The sequence below is a fragment of the Rhinoderma darwinii genome, chromosome 2 (genome assembly GCF_050947455.1).
Source record: "Rhinoderma darwinii isolate aRhiDar2 chromosome 2, aRhiDar2.hap1, whole genome shotgun sequence".
In the NCBI taxonomy this organism is placed as follows: domain Eukaryota; kingdom Metazoa; phylum Chordata; class Amphibia; order Anura; family Rhinodermatidae; genus Rhinoderma; species Rhinoderma darwinii.
In genome coordinates this window covers 402,906,305-402,917,239 of record NC_134688.1, presented here as the reverse complement: position 1 = coordinate 402,917,239, position 10,935 = coordinate 402,906,305, and the positions used below count along the sequence as shown (strand labels likewise).

Here is a 10,935-nt window from a genome sequence, read left to right as displayed (position 1 = left end):
GCTGCTGCCAGCTGATACAAACAACACGAACATGATGTCACTCGTTGTTTTGCATATATCTAATAGCGCCAGCAAAAATTGGCATATTGTTCTTCGTCAAGCATTTATACAGTTCCTTATACTTCAGTCTGTGTCCAAGTGACATATTTTTTTTAGAATAATTAGATTTCAATCTTGGTGCTGATAGCGTGCCGCTGCCGTCACATCACTCATTGGCATATTGTTCTGCGTCAAGTCTTTAATTTTCAGCGCCGTTATACTTCAGTCTCAATCCAAGTGACTTTTTTTTTCCAAATAAATTTATTTTAAATTCAATTCTTGCGCTGATAGCGTGCCACTGCCTGCTGATACAGATGTATTTGCATATATCTAATTTCTAATAACAGCGCCTCCAAAAATTGGTGTATTGTTCTGCGTTAAGCTTATTTTTTAGCGACGTTATACTTTAGACTTAATCCAGGTGAATTTTTTTTTCTAATAAATAGATTTTATTTTCTTTTCAACAAATTTTATTGAGATTTTACAACAAAGTAAGGAAATGTATTGCGTGAACACAAAAAGAGAAGTATATAATATACAATATACAACAACTAATACAGCAATGAACTAGACAATATGTCAAACAGTCATGGCAGTAGTGATAAAAGCACGTAAAAAAAGAACGAAAAACAAAATTAGGAAGTGGAAAGAGGGAATGGAGAAAGGGGAACGGAAGAATGGGTAAAGGTAAATGAGGGGTCGGTCAGAGATCTAGAATAGATTTTATTTTAAATCCTGGGCTGATAGCGTGCCGCTGCCTGCTGATACTGATGTATTTGCATATATATAATTGCTACCAAAAATTGGTGTATTATTCTACGTCAAGTAAAAGGCCATTTCTTCTTCACTTTCCAGGATGATCAGGCAGACTGTGACTGGCACATGTAGTTATGGTGGATAATATATATATATATATATATATATATATATATATTTATTTATTTTTTATTCATTTTTTTATATTTTTTTTCTTATTATTTTTTTCTTTGAAATAACACCAAATCTGTTGCTACTTCCTAAAACGGGATAATCTTTGGACCGCGTGTTAAAAAGCCATTGATTCTTCCGATACCACCGTCTGTGTATAAACACCGTAATGCATCTGCCACCAAAAATAAATAATTTTTGGACTATTTTAAAACAACAGAGAAAGAAAAATGTGGGAATTCAAGCTGTTGATAAAATTCCAGTCATTGACACAAGGCCTCAATCTAACACCTGGATTTATGAGCCACTACATGGACACACGTCACACCCCCTTTAGACTGACTCCAGATGCCTTATATCCTAAGTCATCACCCCTTTAACCTCAGTTTTATTGCCCCGGCTTATTTTAATGATGTATCCCCTCATGTACTAAATGTGTTTGTGTAACATCTTAAATGTTGTGCTTTTTTCTAAGTCATTCATTTGTAAACAGCCTGAAGAAGGAGCCTGTGTGCTCTGAAAGCTGCATATAGAACTTTTATGGTTAGCCAATAAAGGTTTCATACATACTATACTTTTGTCTTTTTTGACTCAAAAGTATTTAACATTGGACTATTTTTAAAAATTTTAAAACCATAAAATCTGGCAGTGCAATGTGGTTTTTAACAGCCTGTTTGTTAGCATCAGCTACCATCCGTTTCCCCATAGTCATATATATGTTGCTGTCACTTTGACATTACTAATGCTGTCTCTGCGTTAAAGAGCTTAAAAGAGGTTGGTCACAGTCCTAGAAGACCTCAGAATGTCATACACAACTTTTCAGCGCAATAGGGGGAATTTCAATTTGCGACAACCGTTTCAACCAAATCAGACCCAAAACTAATTTTGGAAAATCTCTACTTGCGGTTTTATTCTTGCCAAAGTCAGAGGTACCTGCCAAACAGAGGAAATGTATAAAGGCATTACTTTTATTACTCCTATTTTGTTATCCAGTCTTGTTTTTGTCTTCAAACAAAAAAAACATGACTGTGTACACATTAGGGATGCACGGTGCATCGAAACTTCGATACTGTTTCGATACTGTGCATCCCTAAACGGTTCGATACCGCTATTTCCTGTATTTCGATACTGAGCTGCGCAGCCGCACAGCTCAGTATAGTAACACATGAATGTATGGGAGCGTGGCTGCGGCTGTGTAATACATGTGTAATTCAGCCACAGCCCCGCTCCTGAGTCATGATAAGTTCGCGGGGTCAGGATGATGCGATGCGGCCATCGCTGCACTAATGAGCGGCGGCACTGGAGACAGAACATGGCGGGCGCGCTACAAAACACCCCCATGTTCTATCCTCAGTGCCTGAACTGCCGCTCATTAGTGCAGCGCCGGCCGCACCTCCTCATGCTGACCGCGCGCGAACTTCCTGTCAGGAGCGGGGCAATGGCTGTATTACACAGCCGCAGCCCTGCTCTATAACGGCGGAGATCAGAGAAACCTCTCATCTCCGCCGTTATTCTCCTGAATGCTGCGATCACAGCTGACTGCAGCATTCAGGAGATAATGAAAAGGGGGGATGCCCCTGGATCGCGTCACAGGGAATTCCTGTGACGCGATCGAGGGCCATACCATATATGGGCAGACAGCCCAGGGTCTATTGTCGGACCCCAGGGCTGTCTTACCATATTTCCTGTTAGGACATACCCAAGTATGTCCTAACAACTGCCTGTGTGCTATCTGTCCACAGGCTAATGTACTGGCACATATCTGATATATGTCAGTACATTAAAGTTTAAAAATAAAGTAAAAACAAAGTATTGTTAAATTTAAAAAAAAATACACATTCACCTTTTTTACAATAAACAGTAAAATAAGTCTCAATACATAAAATATTCACACATTCAGTAATGGCGCGCACAACAATTTTTTTTGTATCATTTATGATGTGTACGCTGTAAAAAAATGAAATAAACACGGCTTTAATTCACTTATTAATGTGAGGCGCGAGGTGCGATGAATTTACCCTCCATGTTCCTCACATTAATAGTAATTAACCCCATCATGTACCTCACACATTAACCCATTATGACTGAGAAACATGATTGGATTAATTACTATTAATGTGAGGCGCGTTCAAAATTCATCACACGTCGCGCCTCACATCAGAAAACGGAAGAATTTTTTTTATTACTGTTGCTAAAAGTATCGAAATTGGTATCGAAATCGCAATACTAAACAAAGTATCGGTATCGAAGTCCAAATTCTGGTATCGTGACATCCCTAGTACACATATTATATGTCATACGTTACTATTTGGGTACTGAGTCCTGACTGTATTGTCTTCACCCAGCCCCCCATTGCTCTGTTCTGTCGTGAATGCAAACCACAGCAAGTTGTGGAGGAGGCTGCTTGAGGAGATAAGTTGTATCTTTAGCAGCTTCCATGTACAAGTGCTGACAGTCACTGTAATCCTTCGACCAGTTGCACACCTTAATGTTTTATGTATATAGACCTGCCATTTCTTGTTCTTCAGATCTTTGCATGCTGACATGGATTCTTCTTCACTTGCGTATGTTGGGTTTGATAGTTATCTATACATTGTGTCACATCAGATATAAATAAGGATGGAGCTCAATGTGACGTCGCAGTCATCTGAGTTTCCCCACAAGGAAGTGAATATCAGTTTTCTTTTAGGCTTTGTGTAAAAAAGCAGGAATGAAGTGGCCTACTATGCCCCATGTGTTGCGCCAGATATCTCTGTAGACCAGGTTGTGCAATGGGTTTATCAGCCCAGCTTTTGGTCTAGTTTCCTTTTTAGCTTTTTTTTAGCCAGGTCGAGGAAGTTTTTACCCTCTTGAATGTGTATAACATTCAGCATTGGCTATACTTGCGTTAGGTAGCCAGTATTTTGAATATATTTACATTATGCTGCCCTTATTTCTGAGCAGTCCTATTGCGTATAACATTTCTCCCATGTATCCGATTTTAGGTGACTGTTTTCTGATGACTTTCTGTAAATGCACTGCTACATTTCACTAAGCTTCCAGATCTTTCTTTCTAAGTGTTGTATTAGATTGTCTTTCTCTACAAGACATCACTTGCGACACACAGCGTCCCCTCTTCAGACATTAACGTTTCGCTGTATGGTGCATGGGTGGAGTTAGATCTAGTTCCTCTATCTGTGGTTAGTGACGTTGGCCATTGGGAAAGGTTAAAAGGGGAGGTTGACTTGCTTTCCATCCTTTTACCCATCGGTCTCTGGTGAAGGCAATGCTTATGCTGCACTGGATTATGAAGAAGGAGAACCTCCATCAACCAAAGCAGCGAACACCTACAGTAAGTCATGAGTTCTGGTGATAATACGGTAGTATGAAGTCATTTCTGCTCGAGTCATTACTGGCTAGGTTGCTTGATGTTCAGTTAGAATTTTTGGTGTTTTTTTCCCCATATTTTTGCATTTAGTTTTTACAGATACTTCTAATCTAGCCTTCTAAGATGAAATGTGATGAAACCCACCTCTGACACCTGACATTTATCCTTCTAAACTTGACTGCTCAAGTAAAATCGTCCATAGTGAAAGTTTAATACTGCACTTTAGAACTTCGTTCTGAATGGTGTTGCATCTTTGTAGGAAGAGTTTGGTAATCATCTGTTCCTCTTGTCCTGTTACAGCTTCCTTAAAATAAATGCAGCCCTACCACTAGAACTTTATGTAAGTCTGGTGGTGTTCTTTTCACGTGATCAATATACTTGCTGGATGACTTGGCAAAAAATGTAGTTCAATGGAAAGGTTTATCTAGGTTTTTCAGTGTATTTATTGGTTTGCATTAAGCTGTAGACTTAGAATGCCAATATATCTACCCTCTAAGTGGCAATCTGGTTTTAGAATTTTATATATACAACGCTTGAAATGTCCCTCACACATTATATATATTATACCAATAACAATTAGCTATTTGGCACTACTGTGCAACATTACTAATATTATACTACGATCAAAAAACAGACAACCATACAACGAAAAAAAAAACACTTCAGAAAGGTCCTTAGAAATGAAATAATTGTATGATACAGTCCAAGAGTTTACCCCAGCAATTACATTTGCCAATAGACATCAGATTTTTGTCAGTGGATCCTACTTATTCTGACTAACTCCACTCCCAATCTAACGTCTATGAGACCTGGTAGACTCTTAGCAGAGGGCTGCCCTTGGGGAAAATAAAATTGGATGTTTAGCATTCAGTCCCTTTAATTCCTCTGGAGATAAGCCGTACCGGAGGTGTCTATCAGCTGCTTATCACCATCCTGCTCTATTTAAATAATATGCATGATAATGGGGTAATTAGGGCTGATAACTGTCAGCCAAATGAATGTTTTTTGTAGGATGCAAACAGACATTACCCATACATGTCAAGATAAAGCTTCGTTCACATCTGCGTCAAAGCTCCGTTCATGGGTTCCATCTGAGCTTTCCATCAGGGGAACCCATGAACGGAACCCTGACTGAAACAAATGGAAACCATAGATTTCCGTTTGCATCACCATTGATTTCAATGGTGACGGATCTGGTGCAAATGGTTTCCGTTTGTCCACGTTGTGCAATGGTTCTGTCGACTGCGCTATTCTAAACGACAGAAACCCTTGCACAACGGGGACAAACGGAAAGCATTTGCACCGGATCCGTCACCATTGAAATCAATGGTGATGAAAACAGAAATCTATAGTTTCCATTTGTTTCAGTCAGGGTTCCGTTCATGGGTTCCTCTGATGGAACCCATGAACGAAGCCCTGACGCAGATGTGAACGAAACCAACTACAGAGACTCATTCTTGTGAGCTCTTTTCGTAATATGTAGGGCCAACTTCTACTTTTATAGAGTTGGGATGCTTTGCATACATTATGTTGCATGTATGCTAATGAGGCAGTACATGGTTAAAGTTAAGCAAAGGGCAACACATCTAATGCTATTAGAAATCGCAAGTGCTCAACAGAACTACCAGTGATGACATGCTTCAGGTAGAAGAAGATAGATATTTTTAGTGAAACAAGCCCTAATTATATTGCATCCTGCTACGTTCTTCATAGCTAGAAAATGCCCTAGTGAACTTTATGGAAAAAAAAGGTGTTATTCCGATTTCAAATATGTCAGCACTATTCTTTGAAAATGTGACTTTGTATCATTAGGGTGTGGAGAATATTATTAGATCATACTATCGGTCATATAAATAAAGAGGACTGGTGATCTAACATGTCAGATAGTTCCACAAGCCTCTATAGCGGAATATTCTTTTACGGCTGGTTTTAAATGGCCACCATTTCCTGTCATGCAGTGTTCTAGTTGAAGATACAAGTTCTTTGAACACTGAGGACTTGTATGAGTCAGAAAAAGCAGAAGTGAAACCCTATTTGGCGGGAGGTGGTGATCTGACAAATGATACACAGGCTGCGTTTCTCTTTACTATAGGGTGCGGACTAACTGACTGAAGACAGGATTAGTGATGCATATCACTGAAGGAACTTTTATTTCAGCTGCTCAGGAAGTTTAGAACCGTTGAAGATGCCACCTGGATAATATAGATGTGGCTTCAAAACCTTGAGGTACATAAATGGCCTGGTTTGGAAACTTCACACCTGTTGCACCGTGGGGACAGGAAAGAGTAACGTAACTTTAGTTCAATGTTTATGAGTATGAAATTGGCGCACAATTTTCCCTCATTTTATCTATTTCTGAATTAGCAATATTTTTGTAATGTTATGAAACTGAATTTTTTTATTGTCAGTCCGATAAGTTAGAACCGAACTTAGCATCTAAAATAACCTAATATATTTGTATCTGCCAATTTCACATTATTTCTTTATTTATTTTAAAACATATTACTAAATCTTCCCCAGCTAATAAAGTATTGTTTATAAATGTAATGTATTTCGGGGGGGGGGGGGGGGAATCGCTCCCCCCGCCCCTCTCAGGGGTGATTGACAGATGGCTGCTGTGTATTTGCATACACAGCAGCTCATCAGTCACTGTGGGGAGGGTGGGGGAAGGTTAGGAGAGGCGGGGGATCGATCTTATCATGAATACACTGGGTTCATAGCTATGAGTCCAGTGTTTGCTGCCCTTACCTAGGGCAGCGTATTAAGGTGCCAGATCTGCATTGACCCATGTTATTAACATTTTTTCTTAAAACCTAGTTACAATGCTGACAAAGATTATGCAGCGCCATCACAATTTACTTAGGGCAGAGATATTTTGAAAAACGAAACTAAGAATTTATGGTCTAGAATCATATGGGCATGTAGTAAACTGCTAGCCTAACATATACCTAAACCCATCAATAATGAGAGGACCCTAAGGGTATGTGCACACACACTAATTACGTCCGTAATTGACGGACGTATTTCGGCCGCAAGTACCGGACCGAACACAGTGCAGGGAGCCGGGCTCCTAGCATCATACTTATGTACGATGCTAGGAGTCCCTGCCTCGCTGCAGGACAACTGTCCCGTACTGTAATCATGTTTTCAGTACGGGACAGTAGTTCCACGGGGAGGCAGGGACTCCTAGAGTCGTACATAAGTATGATGCTAGGAGCCCGGCTCCCTGCACTGTGTTCGGTCCGGGACTTGCGGCCGAAATACGTCCGTCAAATACGGACGTAATTAGTGTGTGTGCACATACCCTAAAGAGTAATGTGCCCATTTAAACAAACACACACATATATATATATATATATATATATATATTTTTATTTTTTAATTTTTTTTCTTCAATCTTTTATTTAACTTTAGACCTAGTTACAGTGCTAACATAACGATTACGCAGCACCTCCAAAACATTCCCTGGAAAAAGCCAATTTTTTTTTCCAAAATCAATTGTATTTTTCGCTGCATCAATTCAGTATCTATATTCAGCCACCAAAATGTTTATTTTATACACAGTTTTGTTAAACATTCACAGCAAGCGGAGTTCCTTAAATGTTTCGTTCTTCCGCAAATACATATAACCATCTGGGAGGGGAGGGTTGTCTGCCTGCCAGGCACTTCTTGCATCACATATCTTGGGGTAAAACAAGACGACAAAAAAGGCACGCGCCACGTAGCAAATGTAATCCATGTGACTGGCCGTATATAGAAAAAATGATGTGTCCTATCTATATTTCTTAATGATTTTATCACAGTGGTTTGTTTTCATTTAGAAACTGATATATTATACAATTTTATATTTTATTATATGAAGTAGGAGTTTAAAGGTTCCTTAATAAGTTTTATATAATATGGACGGCCAGGCCATTCATCCCTGACATCACAATCCTGCTTTCTTGTCCTTTGCAGGATGTATACAGACCCTCCGAAGTAATCTGGCCAGAATAACTTCCTTTTGGTAAGTGTTCAATGACACTGTAAATGACAACCATCTTTGAAATATTATAGGAAGAGGATCTATTTGTGGAAGCATGGACATACAGTGCAGCCATCCATAAAGTAGAAAGCACTACTAGACAGGCCTTAACGCTGTAGTGTTTCCTACTTTATGGATGAGTGTACTGGGCGCTACAAGACAACGTCGACAGAAAAGCAAGATACACGATGGAAACCATTTATTATCGCATCCATGATTTCATTATTTCCCTAAATTGATAATATATTAAAAACAAAAATGATGTATTTCTGTGGAAAGAAAACACTGCCTCTATAACCAGCTACTAGATTGTACGGAAATTATTCATTACAAATTTGATGTCATACATTTGTTTTTTTTTAAACATTTTATTTTATTTTTTAAAGATTTAGCATAAAATATTCTTTTCTGTCCTATTGAAGTTAAAGTTTTTACGTTTTTTTTTGTTTCTTTATAAATAGTCTATGATTGGACAGGGTTTTACAAAGCATTTATATCATGTTATAAAATACTAAAATGCAACATCAACGGAGGAAAGACACAACTGGACTGGATATGAAGGCTGACATACAGTGCAGTTACCCATAAAGTAGAAAGCACTACTAGACAGGACTGAACGCTGTAGTGTTTCCTACTTTATGGATGAGTGTACTGGGCGCTACAAGACAACGTCTGGAGAAGGAAGACACACAAATCTTTATTTCATTTAATGCATTTTTGCTTAGGCTAAGAACTGATGAAATAAAATGGAATGTATAGTTTGGATATGCTGTTTTTACTCAATAAACCCTGGTACTTTATAAGTGCATTGTGTCTGTTATATTTATGTCTGTTTCATTGTGTATTGTTTTTACTATTATCATTACATTTTGAGTGACATCATTTCAATGTTTTACACAGGGTAATAAAAAAAAGTTTTGAATCATTACCATATAGTTTGTCAACATGAAAGCTAGATGATAACATGGTAAAGGGGTTGTCTCACATTCCATATGCCCAACCAGGGCATTCAGACTCCATAGAAGGGGGTAACCTCCTGAGAAAGAGTGGCTCTTGCTCTCGCAAACCCCATTTGAATAGCCGCCATGTAAGGGCTCGTTCACACTCTGCGGAATTGCCGCGTTTTTTCCGGACGGAATTTCGTACATAACTATGATGCTAGGAGCCCGGCTCCCTGCAGTGTGTTCGGTCCGGGACTTCCGGCCGAAATACGTCCGTCCATTACGGACGTAATGTGCTCGTGTGAATCCAGCCTTAGGGTATGTGCACACGACCAATTTTCAGTTGTAATGGAGGCGTTTTACGCCTGAAAAGACGGCTCCAATACATCGGCAAACATGTGACCATTGCTTTCAATGGGTCTTACGATGTTCTGTGCAGACGAGCTGTCATTTTACGCGTCGCTGTCAAAATACGGCGCGTAAAATTACGGCCGCGTCAAAGAAGTGCAGGACACTTCTTGGGACGTAATTGGAGCTGTTTTTCCATTGACTCCAATGAAGAACAGCTCCAATTACGTCCGTAAAAGACGCCGCGAAAAACGCGAGCACTTGTAAAAACGTCTGAAATTCAGGAGCTGTTTTCTCCTGAAAACAGCTCCGTAATTTCAGACGTTTTTTTGGCGTTGTCGTGTGCACATACCCTTACTGTAAGGGTATGTTCACACGGCCTATTTTCAGACGTAATTCTGCGTTTTACGCCTCGAATTACGCTTGAAAAGACGGCTCCATTACGCCTGCAAACATCTGCCCATTGCTTGCAATGGGTTTTACGATGTTCTGTTCAGACGAGGTGTAATTTTACGCGTCACTGTCAAAAGACGGCACGTAAAAAGACGCCCACATCAAAGAAGTACATGTCACTTCTTTGGACGTTTTTGGAGCCGTTTTTCATTGACTCCATTGAAAAACAGCTCCAATTACGTCCATAATGGACGCCGCAAAAAACGCGAGTACTTGCAAAAACTTCTGAAATTCAGGAGCTGTTTTCGCCTTAATTTGTTAAGACGTGTGAACATACCCTTATGTTCATTAGAGCATGGTCATGGTGAGTGAGGACTATGCAGTTAATGATCTCTTCTGTGAAAATTGCCTCCCCAGCTGCACCTCACCAACAACCAGTGGTCACATCACTGGTGGGACCCACCCCACGGTTTGAGAAACACTGAATTAGAGTTATCTCCATGAGAAAATAATATAGATACTCAGTACCATCCTAGAACATGGGTGCAAATTCATATTTGGTCACATTTTCAGATTATACTCCCTGGCGGTGCAACAATTTTTTTTTTAATACAGCACATCTAGAGCTGTAATTCCGCTTTATAACTCATTTAAGTCTTTTATGTACCTCTGAGAAAGGTAGAACTAGGTGGGTACTGTTGCTACTACATAAAGTGAATATACTTCCATCTGATTGGCTGGCAGGTTGTTTTTAAGCTTAAAGAGGCTCTGTCACCAGATTTTGCAACCCCTATCTCCTATTGCAGCAGATCGGCGCTGCAATGGAGATAAGAGTAACGTTTTTGTTTTTTTTAAAACGAGCATTTTTGGCCAAGTTATGACCATTTTTATATTTA

At 39.4% G+C, this 10,935-nt stretch overlaps 1 long non-coding RNA gene across 1 annotated transcript; it reads left to right on the top strand.

Annotated features, from left to right (window-relative positions):
* Nucleotides 1-4,215: 4,215 nt before the first annotated feature.
* Nucleotides 4,216-9,163, top strand: LOC142741415 (uncharacterized). The gene is made up of 4 exons (XR_012881123.1): nt 4,216-4,297; nt 6,426-6,559; nt 8,291-8,339; nt 8,819-9,163. It is a non-coding gene; the product is annotated as an uncharacterized LOC142741415 (long non-coding RNA).
* The last annotated feature ends 1,772 nt before the right edge of the window (nt 9,164-10,935 follow it).